The following is a 23,375-nucleotide window of genomic DNA, read 5'->3' on the forward strand; positions in this document are numbered from 1 at the left end:
CTTAAATGCAGTCAATCTACCACACCCTTGCTTTGTATTTAACAGGTTACTGTACTAGTTTGCCAGCAAATAATGGAAAATGTGGAGAAGCTGAAGAGTGCTCAAGCTGGGTCTTAATAGAATGGCCTATTTGGTTCTAAATGTTTTAACTCATAGAGGATTGAATAGAAGCCTAATCTAACATACATAAGGAAGACAAAAGCAAAGGAATGTGTTTTCTATCTAAAGGTTAAGCATTGTGGTTGCTCCTGGCCATTATCACATGACTGGAAGTTAACACTAAGTCTGAGCCTATCCTGTCCAGCACTAGAAAGTAGAAAGAATCATTCAATTCAGGGAAACCTTTTTCTCTTAATTTGAACATTTACGTTAATGCCATTTCCAAAACCTTTCTTTGACTTCTTAAATGCAAAGATGCTATCTGCTTTACTTCATGCTGGCTGTTGTTAGAAGCTTGGAGTGCTTTAGGAAGCTTCCCAGTACTGGTTTAGCAGTAATTTGGTTGACTGATCAAGGTATGTTTTAACTTTGACGCTGAAATTTTTAAAAGACAACAGTTATCTTGCCCGGAGAGTCAAGTTTCTGCTTCTAAGGAGGTCAGGAAGTGAGCTTCTCTTTGGTGATGTGGCTGTGTTTCGTAGCCCTTGAAAGTGGAGTCAACATCAGTCCTCAGCTTTTGTGTGCCTTAGTCTGTTTTGTGTTACTATAACAGGATATCTGAGGCAGGGTCACTTATGAAAAAAGCTCGCAGTTCTACAGGCTGGGAAGTTCAAGGGCATGACCCTGGCTTCTGGCAGGGGCTTTGCTGCTGGTTCATAGCTTGATGGAGAAGGGCAACGGGGAAGCAGAAGTGCAAACGACGCACTTTTTAACAACAACCAAACAAGTCTCTTTTTAACAGCCCACTCATGGGGACTAATCTAGTCTTGAGAGAGTGAGAACTCATTGCAAGAGCAGCACCAAGCCATTCATGAGGTATCTGCCTCTGTGAACCAGACATCTCCCACTAGGCCCCAGCTCTCAACCACCACCACAATGAAGATAAAATCTCATGATGCATTTGAGGGACAGTTTGGGAGACAGGCCATAGCAGTGCTCAATATTTCTACCCAAATGTTCAGGTAACTTAATTTATTTTTCCTTGAATATATATTTAAATGGGCTTCCCTTCCCTGCACTCATCTTGAATGGTCCCACAACAACTTTTGATTATCACGTTCCTGTAAATACACAAAAATATTTTCTGGTCTTTTACTGGCAGCACAGTGGATGGGACTTTAAAAAATCACCCAGATTCCAACAACCAGAGAAAATGACTGTTTGGTGTATATTTTTTTCTAGTCTTTATTTAGATATCTGTGTATGTTCAATGGAAAATGTTTGAAGCTTCACTCAGCACATTCCATTAGAGAAAGCTACTAAAATCATAAGAAAAATCTAAAATGCAGTAAGCCAGTCAGCAAGCCATAATGGGCATATGAAAACAAAGTTTTTTACCATGATTTGTGGACCACAGAAGATCTGTGTTATTGGTCTATTTAAGTTTGGTGTTTGAAATTAAATATAAAAATTTTAGACATACTTTTTGTGTGATTTTAAAAAATGTATACTGTCTATATTAAAAAGTGAGTATACTGTAATTAGTGTGTTTGGAAGCAGATGTCCCCAAATAAAAGTATACAGTAGAACCAAAGAATTTTATTGATCAGCTAGCATTTAGTTTTCAGGTGTAGTAACTGTCAACCTAAATAACAGAGGCTTTCTAAAAGAAAATGATGTTAATTTGGAAATAGGGCATTGTGAAGTCAATATGCATGCCGTAGTAAACTGTGTGTATTCGGGAAGGTAAAGGAAGACAGGTTTTTAAAGGACAGATAAAGATTATATAATTCTCTTGAAATAATAGTTCTTGGCTACAAGGATTAATAACAAGGATGCTGCCAGTTCGGGGTTGGACAATGAGCTTCTAGGCAGGTGTTGCAAAAGTATTTTCTGTGTAAGGTTGGGAATAGTGTTTGTGCAAGCTGGCATGGTTTCTTCTGGGTCTTTGAGGTAGTGTGTAAGAACCCTCTCTTCATGGACCTCCCTGGCTCCATTTGTCAGGGCTTTTGGAACCATGACTCCGTTTGATTCTAATAGCTTTCACCTTTCCCTCTCTTGTTCAATATATTTTTCCAAAAGTATCTATGAACAGTCATCTTGTAGTTAGGCTTTGGTTGTCCCTTAGTGACAGAATAGACCTTTCCCAGATTATTGGTCTGGTCCTGCATCCTGCATTGGCAGGAGTGATTGGCAACTAAAAGTCAGTGTTAAAACCCTTTTAGCCACCTTTGAGTACAGGGAGGCTTGAAGGGAGTGGCACTCAGGCTAAGTCCACCTGGAGTCTATTATTAAGTTTTTAAATTTTTTTCCTTAGTCCCTCGTTGTCCCCTCAGAGTGCTGGGCTCTAGCGTTATCTGTTAGGAATTGTACTTCTTTCTGCAAAAAATTTGACAAATAACAGATAGAAAGTTTAAAAAGGAAATATACAAAGTAAAATTAATAGTAATGTAACAATCCCAGTTTGCATAATGGTTTTGAGCTCTGAATCTAGGCTTAAAGGCAACCAATTGAATAAATCAAATTATAATACAATTCTTGCTCTGATGTCTTGGGGAAAATGTCTACAGCCTGAAATCATCAACTTTTTGTCCTGGTTTGCAGTTTGAATGTCTCTAGTTATGGCATTGGTTGGTGTGGTGAACTTTTGTGTGACCCATACATCACCATGAGACTTGCTCCTTTAAAAATTCATCACATCTTAGCTTATCGGCCTCAGAGCATGGGAATAGTTTGTTTGTTGTTTTTTTCTTAGAGAGTTATAGCCACATGTTGAAGGAAATTAGGAGGATTCAGGAGCAAATCCAGTCTGCAGGTGGATAACAGGAGTTTCAAAACAGAGTACAGGGCTGCGATCTAAAACAGGTACATATAGCTTCCTTCAGAAACATAAAGTTATCCAGATTTTTACCAAAGATATTCAGAATAAAACAGATTTGTAAAATTTATCAGATTTTGTCTGCAAGAATAGTAGTATGGTCACAGTAATCTCAGATTTAAAAACCTCCTTGAGGCTAGGAAGCCAAATCAAGGTAGACTTAGATTTTACCTATAGTTTTAAGGTTCCTGGGCCTGCCAGGAGATGACAGTTTTTAATTCAGTGTAATGCTGAGAACATTGAAGCCAGGCATTCTACAGATTCTCAAATATAACATTTCAGTCAAAGTCTTGGTAATACAACCAGTGTTTCCAATTGTATCCTGTTATAATGAGAGCAGATTTTTATTTAACTTAAGCAAATCATATTGCCTTAAGAATACTCACAAATAGGCTGGGCACAGTGACTCATGCCTGTAATCCCAGCCCTTTGGGAGGCCAAGATGGGTGGATCACCTGAGGTCAGGAGTTTGAAACCAGCCTGGCCAGCATGGTGAAACCTCCCCGCCCAGCCACCGTATCTACTAAAAAATACAAAAATTAGCTGGGCGTGGTGGTGCATGCCTGTAGTCCCAGCTACTTGGGAGGTTGAGCCTAAAGAATGGCGTGAACCCAGGAGGCGGAGCTTGCAGTGAGCCGAGTTCGCACCACTGCACTCCAGCCTGTGCAACAGTGCGAGACTCCGTCTCAAAAAAAAAAAAAAAAAAAAAAAAATTAAAACCTCTTTCAATCTTATTAAGACCAGATCCTTAAAAAGAACCTTGTTCTAATGTTGGGGACCAAATTTTTAGTATTTTTGTGTGTGTGTGTGTGTGTGTGTATGTGCATGTATAGCATTTACACTATAGTGTATATACAAATAGATAGCATATGTATAGAATATACTGTGTTTTTGTATATATACATATGTGTAAATATATATGTAAGCTCAATATCTTATGATTGCATTCTAACCTATAGCCAACTTAATTACACACAAAACTCCTTTCATAAATATATCCTTCATGAACCTTTCATGACCTGCACAGACCTTCAGTGACATGCTTAAACTTTCTGCTTTGTTTTATACTTCCCCTTAAACAACTGGTCATCCTGCTTTAGGACAAAAATTTACTGTGCAAGACTCATACAGAATTATTCTGTTAACTTTGTAACCTTCCTTACCAAAGGTACATTCTCACACCGATTAACTTCCTTCATATTTCTCTTCTCCTCCTATTTAGTGGTTCCTTTCTATCTTGTTTCCATATTTGAAACAACCTCTAATAAACTCTGAATTTAAACAACTATTTTTTCCCAATAAAAAGCAATTTTTATACCTTATAAGTTTTCTCATCAAAACACATCTTTTTTAGTACACTTTATATATGGAATTCTTTATTTTCCAATTTTAACTCTTATTAACCTTAATTTTTAGTGAAAACCTAGGAAGCAGAATTTTGAACTGTTATATCAGCATTTTATAGGTGAGAACCATTTTATAATTTTTAGAAACATGTTTCCTTATAACTTTGTGTATTAATAGACCCAAATATATTTAGTCTTTCTATAATTTAGGAAGCCAAGAACAAACTAATATTTTCAACAATTTATGTATTGGTTTTTATTTTATTTGGAAATGATCCATTTAATGAATATTAATTTATAAGATTTCAAATACATGAAAAGTTCATTAACATCCTATTTTTAAAAACATTCTTTTGGTTTGTTTTTTAGAGACAAAGTCTTGCTGTATTACTTAGGCTGGAGTTCAGTGACTATTCACAGGCACAATTGTACACACTCCATCCTCAAACTCAATCCTTCTGCCTCCGTTTCCTGAGTATCTGGAACTATAGATGCATACCACCGTGTCTCACCCTTGCTTATCCCATGTATACCCATCCAATTCATTTTTAACAATTATTCTTGGATTACTTATAAAAACTGAGATACTAGACATAACTAATCATTTCAAGTGATTTTCCTGTTAACCATTTTTATTACCTGTGAATATCATGTGTTCAATTAAGAACCATAAAAATGAAATACATGGGTATTTTGCCAGTAACTCAGAGGATTCAGCTGTTTTCATTAAATCAGTAATACTAAATTAGTCCAACTTACAGTTACACAAAGATCATTCTGTTTTTAAGTTGAATTTATAGTTTTATGACCTTAAAATGTCTAATAGAGACAAATATAAAACTGAGTAGTATATTAATTTGGGCAAAAATTTTAAAGACACTTATTTTTGATTTACCAATTATTTTTAAACCAGCTTATCAAATGTTTACTTAAGTTACATGAACTAAAAGGCATTTGTGTTAATTACTATATATTTTATATTAGCACTCATTTATCTGAGCCATCATGAATAGAATTCCTTGGATTTGTGGCCAACTATACCAGATTTTACTATGTAGACACAACATACAACATAATATATGTACATATGTGTAAACACACCTAAGCATACACATACACAAACATAGCTTTTATTTTAGAATTTTAGTCATACGATAGTAATACAGACTTGCTGGTTTATAAAAGACAGTTATTGGATTCAAATTATATTTCTGAGAAAATGGGACCTGCTCAACTGGGTCAACGTATAGAATAGGTAATCTTATGATGGCTGTGAACCAAAAGTTTCCGTAAATAGCAGTTTGGATTTTTAAAAAACCTCTTATCCCACCTCCCCAACCCCTTTTTTTCCCTTTTTTCAGTTTCAAATGAGTTTAATGTTAAATATTTAAATGCTTACATTTTTAGCTAGGACTAGCTGAATTGTATAAGAAAAAACAATCTCCAAGTGGCCTTGAATTTTTAGTAATGAATTTTTTATTTGCCATTCTGGTTTTTTTGACTAGTCAGTGCGGGCAGGGAAGTGTTTTAGCAGTTGTGGGTGGGAGGTTTTGTTTTGGTTTTTTTGGCCTTTGCATAGCAGGCAAACAATTTTTATGCTAGACCAGAGATACCTTGTATTATTGCCCTGAGCTCAAGATTTTGAACTGGTTGAGAGCCTAATTTTTATAAATATTTATCTAGTTCTTTTAGGCTATTAATCCTTTAATTAACTGTTCCATCACCCTAAGCAGTTATTAAGAAAACCTAAAATTACATTAAAAGGGATACTTGGAGCTGTTGTAATTTGTAAAGCCATTAATTTGAAGGCCCTTTAAGACCTTTTTTTTTCTTTTTTTGGTCTTGACTGGAATGCTGTAAGGAATGAGTTTTATCTCAACACCTGCAGAAACTTCAGCAGATTTAAAGTAGGCAGAAAAAAAGAAACAGAGAACTTAGAAGATTCTACATGTCAACTCTATAGCTGTAGTCTCTGGGTACTAAGAATAAACAAGCTTGGGGATTTTAATCTCTATAATGGTCATTGATCCAAAAACATGCATGAGAAAAGCCACATAGCTGATCTGAAGTCCCAGAAAAGCGGGCATGCCTTAATGTTTGAGAATTTCCATTTTGTTTCTTCTCAATCTCTTAAGAGCAAAGAAAATTCTATAAATCCTGACAGAGAAGTCAGGTGTTTGGACTTGTGTTTTAGTTGGTGGCAACTGCCCTAGTGACTTTTAACGAGCCATCCTGTACCCAAAATTTAGAATGTTTATTTTCACTTCTGGGAGATGCTCAGAAATGGGAAAAGAGCCAAATCATTTACAGCTGCATGTTACCAAAACAAAACCAAAATCAGTGTTCCCAAAAGTTTTAACCCAGTCATGCAGATTAAAAAATAAATAAATAACACAGAAGAACCCAAAGTAAATTCACCAGAAAAGGCATGCCTCAGAATCCAGAGTACTCGGCCAGGCGTGGTGGCCAACGCCTGTAATCCCAGCACTTTGGGAGGCCGAGGCAGGATGATCTCTTGTGCCCACGAGTTCAAGACCAGCCTCAGCAGCATAGTGAGACGCTGTCTCTAAAACAATTTTTTTTTTTTAAATCCAGAGTACTCAAACCAGAGGGACACTTGTCTTTATATCAAAAAGGACTTGCCAGGAAAGACAAAAAGTCTTTTGTCATGCCAGGAGGGATGTAAAGTCCTCTATGAAAGTGATCTTAGAACCAAGACAACTCCAAAGTCAAGTCAAAATGCCTCTGCCAAAAGTGGGAGCCTCCGCCTGAGAGATGACTCACCAGGGCAGAACAGATAAGCTATGTAAGTGGAGAGCCCAAAGGGCTCCTGTGAGTACTGCATAGTGGTTCCGAGATCACCAATTCCCTCTGAAATGTGTCCTACTTCAGGTCCTACTGCTGAACACCATTTATGTGAACACAGAGAGGCTCTCTAAAAGAAAAATCTATTTGGGAATATAGCATTGCAGTAGAAATACGCATGTCATGGGCTGTGTGCGGTGGCTCACGCCTGTAATCCCAGCACTTTGGGAGGCTGAGGCAAGCCGATCATGAGGTCAGGAGTTAGAGACCCAGCCTGGCCAACATAGTGAAACCCCCTCTCTACTAAAAATACAAAAAATTAGATGGGTGTGGTGGTGGTTGCCTGTAATCCCAGCTACTTGGGAGACTGAGGCAGGAGACTCACTTGAACCTGGGAGGTGGAGGTTGCAGTGAGCCAAGATGTGCCACTGCACTCTAGCCCAGGCAACAGTGCAAAACGCCGTCTCAAAAAAAAAAAAAAAATAAGACCCATGTCGTGATAAACTATGTGTGTATTCAGGGAAGTAAAGGAAGACAAAGAGTTCAAAGAAAAATGAGGGTTGCATAATTGTTTTGAGATAATTGTCCTTGGTTACAAAGATCAATAGCAAGGGTGGTGCCAGTCTGAAGTTGGACAGGCAGTGCCTAGGCAAAAGTATTTTCTGGGTAATCTTTGTGAAAAGTTGCAGTTTCTGCAACCCAAGTTATTTTATTTTCCCAAAAACTTTCACAGTACATAGAAAATATATTGGACATGTATTAAATGTGTCAAATTAATCAACAGTATTACATTAAAATATGTTATTACTTGTTAATGTTTTTAATAAGTTGTTTAGGCAGTTAGACTCTATCTTTTCTCATTTTCCAATTTATAAGTGTATTATCCAAAAATGTTAGTTTTAGGGTGACCACTGTATATTTTGGTATTTTTTAAAGCTACCCAATTGTGTATAATTTATAAATAACTTTTTTTCATAAGACCTAAAACTTCTGAACAATACATAGGTGCAAATAAATAAATTCCTTTTTATCTCAAACTCATTTCCACTGCATCCCTGAAGAAAGCCTTTTGTTACTGTTGTCTTGACTAAACGTGGCATGGGAGCTAACATTTTCAAGGGAAGCTGATCTTATCTCCGGGCTCTAGAAGCCAAGACATGAGGTATGTCTTTACCATCTCTTAGGTGACTCTCCAGAACTTTCATTCTCAACCTCCTCCCTCACTGCCAGTTTCTCCTCAGCTTCTTAGCCAAATGGCAGAGGAAAAATGGTCTCTTATGTCGGGACTAAGCCGCGTGCTCTGAGCCCTGGGTAAGTCTGCAAGGCTTCTCTAGAACTCATATGTACGTCAATTATTCCTCCACTGAAAATTTAACCTCTGGCACCTACATGGGCTCAGTAAATCCTCCTCTGTTAAGACAGCAGGAAACAGGAAAATTGAGACAACGTCCTTGCAACCCCCATAACTACTTTCTATCCCTGCTATTCACAGCCAAGTGTGTCGAGACCAGTTCACACAAACCATGTTGATTTTCAGTTTCACTCCCTCCTTCCTGAATCACCCCTCCATTTGCTGCAATTGCCCCTGGGTGCTGTACTCAGACTTGGAGGAAGTACTGTCTTATTCAAAGCCAGTTTTTGTCCTGGTGGTTAAATAAGTGGTTTCCAAATTGTAGTCACAAGGAGAGCTTCTAAAATGCAGGTTCCCTGGCCTCAATTATGGGACTCTGATTTAGCAGGTCTGAAATTGGAGCATTGGGATCTGCATTTTCAGAAAACCCAAAGTGATTATCAGCCAGGACTTAAACCTCTGCTTTAGACCACATTCCCTGTGAGCTTTCAGATTTTCTATCAATGTTCTTCCCTCTTCCCAACTCCCACACATTAAAACTCGGATCATGCATAAGTTACAGTTCCTTCATTTCACATCAATTTCTCATGCATCCCATCTGGTTTTGGGAGGGTGTGGGAAGAGGTGGATGGCCTTAAACTTGCCAATCAAAGATAACATTCTCTTTCAATTCAAATAGCCTATCTCAGGCTTAAAACCAACTCTTTGGATAAATGCTCAGCTTTTCAAAGGTTCTTCCTATCTTCCTCATGATGGCATCTAGTGGGTGAGGAGAACAGTCATCTCCAGGTGACACAGGAAACAGTTTCTCTAATGCATGTGCTGAGGTCCTTGACAATCCTGCTGGTGCTCATCCTGCCATCTTTGTTGGATGTCACCGAATCTACTGGTTAATGTAAGTGGGTCCCTGACTTTTATTAACATGCTGTCATGCCCTTCTGCTGACCACAACTCTGCCATTGCCTTTGGTGTCAAGGTCTCTACCTTAAATAGCTTCCATCTCCCAACTATGGGACTATTAATCTGCTGGGCTTTGGAGTGGGTGGGAGGGGATGATGTTGAAACTTTGGGATGTACTGAATATCTTGCTCAAGCTTTGGGAAGCCACCATTTTCTCAGACTGACTAGACACCTCCTTCCACCAATGCTGAGCTAGTGCTCCTGTGCCATACTGGGTAAGCCTCTAAGTCATGAGTAGACTTTTCTGAGTGGCTTGCAGTCTTCCCCAGGCTATGCCAGGAAAGTAGTTGACTAACCCTGCTGCTCTAAGACTCGCATACCCATCCTGCAGTTTCTGTTTATTTCCCAACGGGGCAATTGCAATCTCAATCAATCTCTCTCTCTCTTTACTATCTCCTCTTCCTTTCTGAATCTTTCTCTCCCTGCCCTGGGAGTCATTCCACTTCCTACCTAATGAAGAGACTCTTCTCACATCATATTATGAGTTTCTCTTATCCATGGCTTAGAGTAAAACTCATGTTCCATTGTCCAAGCTTTGCTTTTAGTGTGTGAATGGAGCTCTTAGAATATAGAACTCCCTTTTCATTCTCAGTAAAGCTTGACTTTGAAGACCACTTGTCATCTTCCTAGAGATGCCAAAGAATAATCAAAATAATAAAAGGCAGGCTCTGAGGGTCACAGCTGAGTAGCGACTGTGCTGTTACTCTAGTACACACCCTCTCCTTTCCTGTGGCTGTCAGGCTTTAGGGCTTACCTTTATTGGAAAGACAGCAGGGGGGCATATATGAAGAAAATTGAATCTTCTAACATTGTCAAAGTCTTGACCCAACAGAGACATTCTTGCCCCAGAGTCTCTTTCTGGCTTCAGTGCCTTTGCCTATTCTCATCCTAAGTACCTTGAATATCCTTCTCTTGATGCCCTGATATTAAACTGTTTATTCCTCAAAGCCAAGTTCGGGTTATCACCTCCACCACAGACTTTTCCTTCCCTCCCCAAACTTCATTGCCCCTTCTCATCACTCCCTTTGTAATTTGTTTATACTGGTAAGAGAGCATTCATCATATTACAATTAGGCCTATCTATGTCTAACTTTCTTTTTAAATTCTGAGGTCCATAGCAAGACCCCATCTCTCAAAACAAACAAACAAAAAAGGGTGGGGCCAGGTGCAGTGGCTCACGCCTGTAATCCCAGCACTTTGGGAGGCTGAGGCAGGTGGATCATGAGATCAGGAGTTTGAGACCAGTCTGGCCAACATAGTGAAACCCCGTCTCTACTAAAAATGCAAAAACTTAGCCGGGTATGGTGGCAGGCGCCTGTAATCCCAGTTACTTGGGAGGCTGAGGCGGGAGAATCCCATGAAACCGGGAGGCGGAGGTTGCAGTGAGCCAAGATCGCACCATTGCATTCCAGCCTGGGTGACAGTGCAAGACTCTGTCTAAAAAAAAAAAAATTAGCTGGGCATGGTGGCAGGCAACTGTAGTCCTAGCTACTTGAGAGGCTGAGGTGGGAGGATTGCTTGAGCCCAGGAAGTTGAGGCTTCAGTGAGCCGTGATTGTGCTACTGCACTCTAGCCTGGATGACAGAGTGAGATCCTGTCTAAAAATAAAATAAGGACCCAGCTTATTTTATTTATTATTTTTTTTTTTATTTAGTTATTTTTGAGACCAAGTTTTACTCTCATCACCCAGGCAATGGCAAGAGTGCAATGGCGCAATCTTGGCTCACTGCAACCTCTGCCTCCTGGGTTCAAGCAATTCTTCTACCTCAGCTTCCCGAGTAGCTGGGATTGCAGGTGCCTGCCACCACACTGGCTAATTTTTGTATTTTTGGTAGAGACGGGGTTTCACCATGTTGGCCAGGCTGGTCTTGAACTGCTGACCTCAGGTGGTCCACCTGCCTTGGTCTCCCAAACTGCTGGGATTACAGGTGTGAGTCACCGTGCCTGGCCAGAACCCAGTTTAAATTCCATCCTCTCTGCAAAGTCTTCCTTAACCACCCCTGTTGAGTTACGCCTGCTTGCCACAGCAAGTGGTACTTGGATGTTCATGAGATACATGCACAAGGCTCCTTTGGGGGTCCTGGGAAGACAGTGACACGGACACTCACGAAAGAAACCTTGGAATAGCGAGTGTGTGTGCTACAAAATGTGCTTTAGATTTGATTACCACCACTTAGATTATGACCTCTGATACGGTTTGGGTCTCCGTCCCCACCCAAATCTCATCTTGAATTGTAATCCCTACGTGTTGAGGGAGGGAAGTAATTGTATTATGGGGGTGGTTCTCCCATGTTGTTCTCGTGATAGTCAATTCTCACAGGATCTGATGGTTTTATCAATGGTAGTTTTTCCTGTACTTTCACACGCTAACACTCTCTCCTGCCACCTTGTGAAGAAGGTGCCTGCTTCCCCTTCTGCTATAATTGTAAGTTTCCTGAGGCCTCCCCAGCTGTATTAGTCTGTTCTCACGTGGCTAATAAAGAGATACCTGAGACTGGGTAATTTATAAAAGAAAGAGGTTTCATTGACTCATAGTTTTACATGGCTGGGGAGGCCTCACCATTATGGCAGAAGGTGAAGGGGAAGCAAGACATATCTTACGTGGCATCAGGCAAGAGAGACCTTGTGTAGGGGACCCCCCCCCTTTATAAAACTATCAGATCTCAGGAGACTTATTCACTATTACGAGAACAGCACGGGAAACACCCATCCCCATGATTCAATTACCTCTCACCGGGTCCCTCCCACAACATGTGGGAATTAAGGGAGCTACAATTCAAGATGAGATTTGGGTGGGGACACAGCCAAACTGTCACCAGCCAGGTGGAACTGTGAGTCAATTAAACCTCTTTCCTTTATAAATTACCCAGTCTCAGGTATTTCTTTATAGCAGTGTGAGAACGAACTAATACAAGCCCCTTGAGATCAGAGGCTAAAATCACTTTTCCCCAAACATTTGCTTTTTATATGTGCTACGTCTCTGTGTCTGCTTCAACATTTCCAGCAGTGCTTTATATATGGTAGGCATGCAATAAATGCTTCTTGATCGACTGACAGGTGCTCAGAAGATCTAGGTTGATTGATTTTCTTGTGATGCCGTCTTTTCCTGAGATCTCATTAATTTTTAAGTTGTTTTCCTTGAAATGCATGATATGTTTCCTCCACCCTGCTCTTTTTGCCTTTCATAGGGTTCCATCTTGATCAGCTGCTATCATGGTCTGTTTTGTGATCAGAGGTTCTGATGAGCTTTGGAATATGTGTATGTTTGGAGTGAGGATGGGGCCTGGAGGAGATGCAAGTTGAGGACCAATTCACCCAACCCAGCTTATAAAAGTAAAGTGGCCCCTTAGGAGCACTGAAGCATTGCTGTGGATTAGTTAGCTTCTTTCAAATCAGCATAGGCCTTCCAGTGTGGCAGGCCATAAGATGTGAGGTTTCCACCCTGTTCCTAGAAGCCAAGCTTATTTTTTACCTTCTTTATTGCACATTTGGGGCTTGGGGGATAGAGTCAGATGTGTGTCAGTTGAAACTGTAGCTACTGCATTCCACTCCTTCGGGGATCGTAGTACTCATGCCAACAGAAAACTTCAAGGCCAGTAATTACTGTCTTCAGAGTACAAGACAGGCACAGGAGTTGTTTTGGCATAAGAATACCATAATTTGCATCCCACAGTGTAAGAAAGACAATGCTGAATTCAGAAGATGGTGCAAAAAGTGTGACAGTTCAGTTGTGGTGACTGTTGCTGATGCATGGGGCTTTTATTTACATTTCCTTTTTTCTTTTTTAACAGAGACAGGATCTTGCTGTGTTGCCCAGCCTGGTCTCAAACTCCTGGGCTCAAGTGATCCTCCTGCCTCGGCCTCCCAAAATGTTGGGATTACAGGCATGAGCCACCATGCCCGGGCTTTATTTATATGTCCAAGTCAAATGTTAGTTGGTCAATCAGTCTTTTTAAGCGCCAATGTTGTGCCTAACCTTGTGGGAACTGTAGGAAAAAAATACTCTGTATTGGGAGGACTTTGATTTGCTGTCACAGGTGCCACTAATGCCAATTATAAGGCTGTGTGGAATCAGGTGATTGAAAGTCCAGTCTGTAACATAAACTGCTGCAGGGTTCCAGTGGGGGCAATTAAGGTGGGCAGGGAGGGTGGGTAGCATTTGACTTTGACAGCATAGCCTGAGCAGAGGCACAGTGGGGATAGTGAGTGTGCAGTGTGAGGAGGGAGAGAGGTAAGTGGTAGGGAAGAGGTGGGAGGGGGCAAGGAGAAGGCTCAGGAGGTTTTGGGACAGGGAAATGACTTGGTTAGTCACCACTTAGTTTTTTCTCACATGTGTACAATTTGGAATTCACTTGGTTCTTAGTATTCCTGGGTCAGATGACTTCTTTCCAGTCTGAGAAACCATTTCCCAGGCTGGCTACCTGGGCTGTGGTATCTTCCAGTGCTCCTCTGTGATTGTACTCAGATCAGCTCGTCTAGGCAGGCAGGATGGCAGAAGCCCTCTGACTTCATGTCTGAAAGAGTACGTGTTTCAACTCTATAATTGCAGCATTTAACAAACCATATCAGCCCTCTTTGGGATGGCTTTTGGCAAATGGGCTAGAAGTCTATTCTGCATTTAAATGATACTGCATCTTCTCTTTAAAAGGTTCCTCAGCGAGTCCACCCCACTCTGTATCCAAAGTGTATCTCAGGCCATGAGTCAAAAGGAAATGAGTAGTTCTTTCTGGTTGGAGAATTAAAAAGAAATCTCCACCCAAGTAACAGGTACATAGTGGGAAAAAATAACATCTCCCTGAAAGCTTAATCTTCAGGAAAGAGAGGGTCGGGGGCAGGGGCTTAGTAATGGGGAAACCTCAGAAGATTTAAAAGAAAATTACAGAGAGACAAGGCTCAACATTGGCTGTCATCCAACAAAGCTCTTGTAAGATTGGAATCACTGCCCGGTTCTTGAGCTCTGACCTGGAGGGAAGAGGAGTCTGGAAGACCTGGCACAGACCTGAGTGCTTCATTGTCTTTCTGGTTCCAAGTCCTCCTTAGCTCACTAGGAAGGAGGTGGGGTGGGGGAGGTAAGCCACTCTGCATGAGTGCACTCATCTACACTGGCTAGTCTACTTCGCAGTCCCCCTGCAGATTATCCCCACCTCTACCTGGTTCCAGTTCCAGATTGGGGGGATATAGAATGCCATCCCCACCCCTCACCCTGCTTGCTGTGGCCTGGAAAACTGTCTTTCCTTTACCACCAGCTGGCATCTGCCATATGCCTCAAGGAACTGAATAAAGGAAGGTGGGGGGCGGGGGGTGGTGGGGAAGAAGAAACTAGAGAAACTGGAGTGTTTACTGTCTGACCCCCAAGTACAGGGACTGCCTCTTTCCGTAGCAGCACAGAACGTCTCCATCCCTTTAACCTCCATCTCCCTAGATATTCCCGAGGAGGACAGCCTTGTTTCTGAGATCTGCTGTTGAGAACTGCTGCTGAGAATTCTTCCTTCAGCTCCGCCTTAGGCACCATTGGTTTTTCACTAGGTCTGCTGCAGGAAACAGGAATGACTTAGTTGACTACCATCTGAGGTGCTGTTTGATGTTGGTAATAAAGAATAAAGGTGGAAATGAAGCAATGAGACTGCTTTTCTTTGTGTTTCGTAAGTTAATTCTGGTAATAGTTTTTAAAAGAGAAGTCAGAAATACTTTGAGCAGAGCAAAGCTCACTGACATACCTAGGTGGTCTTATAGATGTAGCCAATGTGCCAGGTAGCACAGGACACCTAAATTTGTATCAGTGTATACTGTCACTAGTTATGAATAAGAATGCCTTCTTGCCACATATCCTGATTAACTCATTATATTATCAAACTTATTTAACTCTTCTAGGCCAGGCATTGTGATTCATGACTGTAATCTTAGCACTTTGAGAGGCCAAGGCCAGTGGATTGCTTGGGCCCAGGTGTTTGAGACCTGCTGGGGCAACACAGGAGTTTGAGATCAGTCTGGGCAACATGGTGAAACCCCATCTCGACAATAAATACAAAAATTAGCTGGGCATGGTGGCGTGTACCTGTGGTCCCAGCTACTCGGGAGGCTAGATGGAAGGATCACTTCAGCCTGAGAGACGGGGGTTGCAGGTTGCAGTGAGCTGAGATCACACCACTGCACTCCAGCCTGGGAGACAGAGTGAGACCCTGTCTCAAAAAAAAAAAAAAAAAAAATTAACTCTCAGTCTGAGAGGTGAAAAATGGTAAGAAAATTTGATCTTTTCAAAAGGTAATCATGTTTCTCCCAAGCTCAATACCTTCACTGCTTTCTTATTGTGCTTACAATGAAGCCAAAGTCCCTTAGCATGGTCCAGAAGGTGCTCATGATCTGGACTCGCTATCTCTCTGACTTTATCTCATGACGCTAACCTCAGCCATTAGAATAGTTCCTACTTGGTGAGAAGAGATCATGTCCTTACAGATACTTGGTGAGAAGAGATCATGTCCTTACAGATAATACCAACCAGTAAATGTGGAAAAAAGTCACCATGATGTAGCTACCATAGTAATAACTGATTCAGTCAAGGATCACAAGGATCAATGGACACTAAAACTCTTGGGTGAAAGTTATTTGATGATTGGGATATTTGCACAGATTATTCATCAATTGCAAAGGGAGAAAGTGACATCTATACAGTGGAGAGACATGGTGGAAGGCTCCTTAACGAAGTGATCAAGTTTAACATCACCAGTAATGGGACAAGTAGATAGCATGTGCCTCCTGGTGCGAAGTACTGGGAAGATACACATCAATCACTTAGGTGAGTTTTTTGTCAAAATATAGAACCTGGTTCTAATCTTGACAAAACATCAGAAAAGCCAAATTTGGGGACATTCTACAAAATAATTATGAACAAGAGGGTAGGGAAGTAAGTACAATAAAGACAGAAAGGTAACCGTGAGCCTTGTAGACTATTCGAAGTTCTTTGCTTTCCTAATAAGCTGGAAAGCCTTTAATGAGTTTTGAGCTGAGAGTGACATAATGTGACTTTATTTTATTTATTTTTGAGACGGAGTCTCACTCTATTGCCCAGACTGGAGTGCAGTGGCATGATCTCGGTTCACTACAATCTCTGCCTCCCGGGTTCAAGCTTTTCTTGTGCCTCAGCCTCCCACGTAGCTGGGATTACAGGCATGCACCACCATGCCCAACTGATTTTTGTGTTTCTAGTAAAGATGGGATTTCACCATGTTGGCCAGGCTGGTCACGAACTCCTGGCCTCAAATGATCTACCTGCCTTGGCCTCCCAAAATGCTGGGACTACAGGCATGAGCCACCACACACAGCCAGTATGACTTAATTTTAAAATGACTGCTTTGTTCTAGCTGCTGGATTGAGAATAACCTATATAGGGGCAAGGACAGAAGCTATGTGCCTAGTTATGAGGCTATTGCAACAATCCAGGCAAGATGGTAGTGATGTAGACCAGGATGAGAAGTGGTTTGAGATATTCATAACTTTAAACATAAAAATAGAGAATAGAATCACACCATATACCCATCACCCAGCTGCAACAATTTTCAGCTCATGGCTGATCTTTACATACCACCTATTTTATTTATACTCTACCTATTTCCCCCTGCCATTTTATTTGTATGCAAATCTCAGTTGTATCATTTCATTCTGGATGTGCGTTTAAGAATTTGCTGATTGGTTGAATGTGAAGAAAAGGAGGAGTCAAGCATGTCTTCCAGTTTGTTGTGAAGGATAGAGGTACAAGTTATTGGGATGACAAAGGCTGTAGGTGGAGTAATGTGAGAGAAATGATTGAGAAGTTCCTTCTGTGTACATATGGTTTGAAATGCCTATTTGACATTCCAGAAGCTGTTGAAGTATATACAAGTCTAGATATCAGGGAGACAATGGGGCTGTAGATATAAATTTGGGAGTGTCAGATTATAGATAGTCTCTAAAACCAGAAGATTGAAACTCCAGCTAAGTAATCACAGAGTATCTTGAGTCAGACTAACTCTTCTGCTGATAATAATTATTGTATAAACTCCGGAGGCATGGGAGAGTGACCCAAAGCAGACATATGCTGGAGGAGATTCAAATCTTGAGAAAAAGGAACCACGGTGGGTGTTTTTTACCTTTTCTTCCTGAGGGTACTCACTAGCCCCTACAATACACAGCGAATAGAACTCAAGTAGAAAGTGGCAGTCCTACTGTTCTGAGGCTTCTAGAGAGGCTGGAAACTGAAGAGGAGAGAAGTCATAGAGCAGGGAGTTCCATAATCTCTGTATAAACTCCTTTTAAATCCTTGCCTGACTCCTTAACTGTGTAGGTGGGGGTCAAAAACTCCAAGATTCCCAGGGGAAAAGCAATAGCTACCAGGCTGGAAGTGCTGAGCAGAGATTTCAGCTTCCCAGGGCAATTTAAGTCCTTCCAAATTAGAGGAGCTTAGTAAGGATCTCAGACTTTCATTGAAACTTCAGAGAGCCCACACCTTCAGAGTAAGGACACATCTCAGGACTCAGCAATTCACACTAGGACTAAGGACCAAGCTGAAATAGACTCACCACAATAGAATTAAAATCAAGCCATCTCAGATTCTAGATGATCTGCTAGTAATTTAAAAGGTTGTTAGAACCATCCTCTTCAGAAGAAGATAAAAGATCCTAGAGTTTCTACAGTAAATCCTCCATAATGGCCAATGTACCATCTAAAATGACAAGAAATGGAAAACAAGAAAAAAACCCAAAAAACAAAAGTGGAAGACGTGACCCACAGTAAAAAACAAAACATCAGGCAACAGAAGCAGACACACAAATATTGCATATGTTGGGATTATCAGACAAGAACTTTAAAACAAATTTGACAAGTATTTTGAAGAATCAGTAGGAATTGTCCAGGCACAGTGGCTCATCCCTGTAATCCCAGTACTTTTGGAGGCCAAGGCTGGCTGATCACACGAGGCCAGGAGTTCAAAACCAGCCTGGTCAACATGGCGAAACCCTATCTCTACTAAAAATACAAAAATTAGCCAAGCGTGGTGGTGCACATCTCTAATCCCAGCTATTTGAGAGGCTGAGGCACAAGAATTGCTTGAGCCTGGGAGGCAGAGGTTGCAGTGAGCCAAGATCACACCACTGCATACCAGCCTGGGCAACAGAGCAAGACTCTGTCTCAAGAAAAAAAAAAAAAAAAGGAATAATGAATTAATTGATAAAGATATAGAAAATTTTAGGAGAAATATGGAAACTATTAAAAAAAATCTATTACAATAGCCTAAATAGTGAGGAATAATAATGTCTTACAAATAGAAGCCCCAAAGTAGCCCAGGCCCCGTATTGCAAAGGAGTTACTCCTGTCTCTGTGCTCCACTATCCTCCATTCATTTGTTCATTCAATGAATATTTATTCAGTGAATACTTCATGTCAGGCACTGCTCTAGGGGCTGGAGTCATATCAATGAACAACCAAAATCACTTCTCTTGCCATTTACTTTCTATTTTGGAGAGACAGACAAAACAAGTGCACATGGTGATAAATTATGTAAAAAAAAATCAAGCTGGGCAAGGAGTAGAAAGTGACAGGAACTAAGGAGTCTCTTTTACATAGAATGGTCAGAGAGGACCTCTCTGATAAAATGGCATTCAGGCAGGGACCAGTGGAAGCAAGCCACATGAGTGTCTGGGAGAAGAACCTTCCAGGCTGAAGGAAAAGCAAGCACCGCGGCAGAGGGCAGAGTGGCTTGGTGAGTTGGGGATGTCAGCATGGCTGGGGTGCTGCAAGTGAGGTGTGCTGGGAGCTGAAGATGGGGAGGTGGGAGCAGTGGGCCAGCTCACACAGGCTGTGGAGGCCACGGTGAGGATGCTGGATGTACTGAAGCCATTGGAGGATTTTGAGAAGAGGAATGCCTGGATTGACTGTGTCTTAAAGAATCACTCCCTTCTGGAAGAGGGCAAGTGCAACACCAGGAAGCGTAGTTGAATGGCGCTTGCAATAGTCCAAACTGGGTGTGGTAGCATGTACCTGTAATCTCAGCTACTTGGGAAGCTGAGGCAGGAGGATTGCTTTAGCCCAGGAGGTTGAATCCAACATGGGCAACACAGCAATACCGCATCTCTAAAAGAAATAAAAATAAAGCAAAAGGCCAACAGGGGAAAATAATAGGCCAGGTGAAAGATGATGGACCAGGGTAGTAGCAGAAATGGTCAGATTTGGGATATATTTTGAAGGTGGGGCAAACAGTTTGCTGATGAATTGGATTAATTGAAAACTCAAGGTTTTGGACTTGAATGACTTGAAGAATGGAGCTTCTAATAACTGAGGCAGAAGACTAGAGGGCAGTAGGGGAGTAGTAGTTTTGTGGGTTAAAATCAAGAGTTGAGTTTTGGATGTTTTTAAACCTTTGTCCAAGAGGAGCTGTTGATTAGGCAACTGAAGATGCAAATCTGAATTCTGGGGAGATGATGGGGCTTGAAACCTAAGTTTGTAGGATGCAGGGGTGCTCAATGTTGTGTGATTGATGTGCCACACACCCAGGACCTGAGCATGGGAGAAAAGAGTGTAGATTCCTGGATTCTCCCAAGTTTAAGGATTAGAAAGATGAGTTGAAACTAGTAAGGAGACTGAATGGAATGACCAGCAAAATACGAGGGGAACAAAGGGTCTCAGTGCCATCCTTGTGACCAAGTTTCAGGAAGATGGGATTTGTCTGTGTCTAAATGCTGCTGGTGGATGAGAAAGGTAAGAACTAACTATTAGATTAACAGCGTGGAGGTCATTGGTGACTAGACAAGACCAGTTTCTATGGGTGGTGGACAAAATCCCTGAATGGAATAAGCCGAGAGAATAGAAACTGAGGAATTTGGGATAGAGCACAGAGATTTTCAAAGGGGGCATTTTCTGTAAACAGGAGCAGAGAAATGGGTGGCAGCTGGGGGAGGAGGTTGGTCAAGCAAGAGTTTTTAAAGATAAGGGATGAGGCAGCATGCTCAATCCTAAGGAGAAGGGAAAACGGAGGATGTCAGGATATTGGGGTGATGACGGTGAGCAGGTGATAGGAGATGACTTGAGTGCATACATGGAAGGGCCTTTGAGAGCAGCGTGGAGCCTTCAAGCACAGTGAAAGGAGAGCAGGCCGAGGGCATGCACTCAGGCGCAGCTGAGCGAGTAGACTTGGTGGGCAAGGTGAGTGAAAACTGTCTTGTGGTTGCTTCTACCTCCTCAGGGACGTAAGAAAGCGAGTCATTAATTAGCTAGAGTGAAAATGAGGAAGGAGGTGCTGGGCATTTGGGATAAGTGGAGAAGGCATAAAGTAGGGGTCAAGGAATCCGGGAATTGAGTGGACTGGGCAAATGGAGGAGAGTTCCTGAAGGCATCAAGAGCCCATTTGACGTGAGTGGTCACGCCTTTTAGGCGAGACAGTATGCTTGTTTGCTAGACTGTTATTATTCTGCAAAAAAATTCACCAGTCCTCTCTGGAGTAGAACTATATTTTCCTTCTCTGATGACATCAGGCTTGAGCATAAGATTTGCATTGATCAGCAAAATGTGGATGGAAGTGATGTGTGTCACGTCTAAGTGGAAGCTTTATGAAACAGCATGTCTTCACCATGTTCTTTAACCCCTGCCCAACTGGCCATATCCCAGGGAGAGCTGCTTCATATCCTGGAGACTGGAGTGAAGACGATGAGCAGCAAAACCACAGCCAGTGTGCAGTGAGCACATTCTACAAGTGAAAGATGCACCTTTGAAGCAGCCGGGCACTGAGACTGGGGTTGGTTGTTACGTGGCATGGTCCATGCTGACTGATACAGCCCACTGTGTGCCTTTCTCCAGCTGTCTTCCCTCTGCCTCTGTGCAGGTGCAAGGAGGATCGACTCAGTTCAGTCAGCACTGGGGCTTTGAGAGGGGCAGAGCAGGGAAAGCGAGGGCCCAGGAAACTGAGGGTGTATGTAAAGGAGCCTGAGCTGGGGAAGAAGGGAAGCAAGGGACGTGCTAGAGTCATCCTTGGGTTCGTTTCTTATAGTGACAAGACGGCTGCCAGGGGCAGTCAGGACTACACGTGTCCTTGCTCATGTCCCTGAGGATAATGTGTCCCTGTGTCCAGCTGGAACTTCTGGCGACAAAGAGTCACCAGAATTTCTTTTTGAAAGGACTTATTTTAATTTGTCTTGCCAGCAGAGCTTCTGCCCCTGACATTTCAGGTATCTGCTTTTGTTTGTCCTTTTGACCTTTTCAGATTGAATTAAACTGGAGACACATACATACACACACACACACACACACACACACACACACAGAGAGAGAGAGAGAGAGAGAGAGAGAGAGAGAGAGAGGTTGTTCCTGGGCCAGTAAGAGTTTCTGATGTTTGGGTAAGGATGGTCTTGTGTGGTCTGCTCATATCCTCCAAGTCCTAATTGCTGCCTACCCATTCGTGATGGGGATAAGGTCCAAATCACCTATTTTGGAAGCTGGGCAAGCTGGAACCTGGTCTGTCTGACTGGAACCCATTAATTCCCTGTACCTTCCTGCCCAGAGGCTAGAAGGCTTCCATCCTCATGACCCCTCTTCCCCTTACTAGAGAAGCCAGACAGAACTGCACAGCTGTGGGCCCTGCCCCTAGAGACTGTCTGCCAGTTCTGGCTCTGGCCTTCAGGACTGTTGCCCAGCCAAGTGCAGGAGAACCTCAGCAGTCCTGCCTGGATGCCTCTCCCAGCCACCTGTCCCTCCGGCCATAGACACTGGACAGGAGCCCATATACTCCTTACTCCCCCTCATTTGGGCATCAGCACTTAAAAGAGGCTTTATGATGAAGAGTGGGAGGTCCAGACGGGCCTCATTTCCCAAGATTGCAGGGTACAGGCCTTGGCAGGGCTGAGCCATCCCCTTGATCTGGGTGCTTCTCCCACAGGAGTCTAGCCTTGCTTCAGTCTGGCTCTGTGAGCCCACCTGGCCCCTCGCTCGTCCTCAGCAAGCCTCCCACTGAAGTCAGGGCATGTGTGAGGTGACCACACAGCTGAGGGTGCTGGAAATGTCATGGTGTGATATTTCAATTTCTGCAGTGTTTATATTCAGTGACCCTCAAAAAGGCCCAATGAGGGGAAAGGCCAGGACAGGTTTACAGACGGGAAGCTGGCCCTCTGAGTGGGGAGCACCCACCCAAGGTCACATGGCTGGTTGGTGGCTAACCAACCCGTGGCCTTATGACACCAAGTCCCATACTCTTTTCACTGCCCCTCACTCCCGGGGAGAGCCACTGTCATTCAGTGTGGTGTTAACCTGCACTGCAGCAGACCCTCAGGCCTTGGCTAACTGGTAAACCTCACCCACAGCTCCAGGCTGGGCTTGCTCAGGGACTGCTGGAACACTCCAGTGGTCAGGCCAGGCGAGGGTGGAAGATGGGGAATCCCTGCCAGACTTCTGTGGGGTTTCCCAGATGCTTCTGCGGCAGGGGCGGGGGGCATTGGGAGGAACTTGTTTTTGTGTTTTATGGAAGATAAATTTGTTATTCGCTCAGTGACCCAAACTTGAAACTCAGGTCCGTTGGAGGAAGCTTTGGGCTCTGAAATTACTTCTCTCAGCCTCAGTTTCTCCATGGGTTTTGGATTCAGGGTTTGACCACAGTGATTCTGAGAGGATAGTTTGCATGATGCCTGGCCTGGCTCATGGGCCTCATTCTGCCACAGTGGAGGAGGGCATGCAGGCCATCTGGCCGGGTGGGGAGTGCCAGCTGGCAACAGGGTCCACTGAGGCACTGACTCCCTGCCCTGGGGCTCTCAGCAAGTCTAGCCAGCCAGCCTCCATTTTCCCAAGTGTAAAATGGGTGTCAGGCCATTTGCTTCTGTGGGAGGGCCTGGAGGGCTATAATTATGGGAGGGTGTGTGATGTCCTGGGAGCCCTCTATGGGGTTTTGCAAGGAGGCTGCAGACAGCCATGGGTCATGACTGCTTGG

The sequence above is a fragment of the Chlorocebus sabaeus genome, chromosome 18 (assembly GCF_047675955.1).
Source record: "Chlorocebus sabaeus isolate Y175 chromosome 18, mChlSab1.0.hap1, whole genome shotgun sequence".
NCBI lineage: Eukaryota > Metazoa > Chordata > Mammalia > Primates > Cercopithecidae > Chlorocebus > Chlorocebus sabaeus.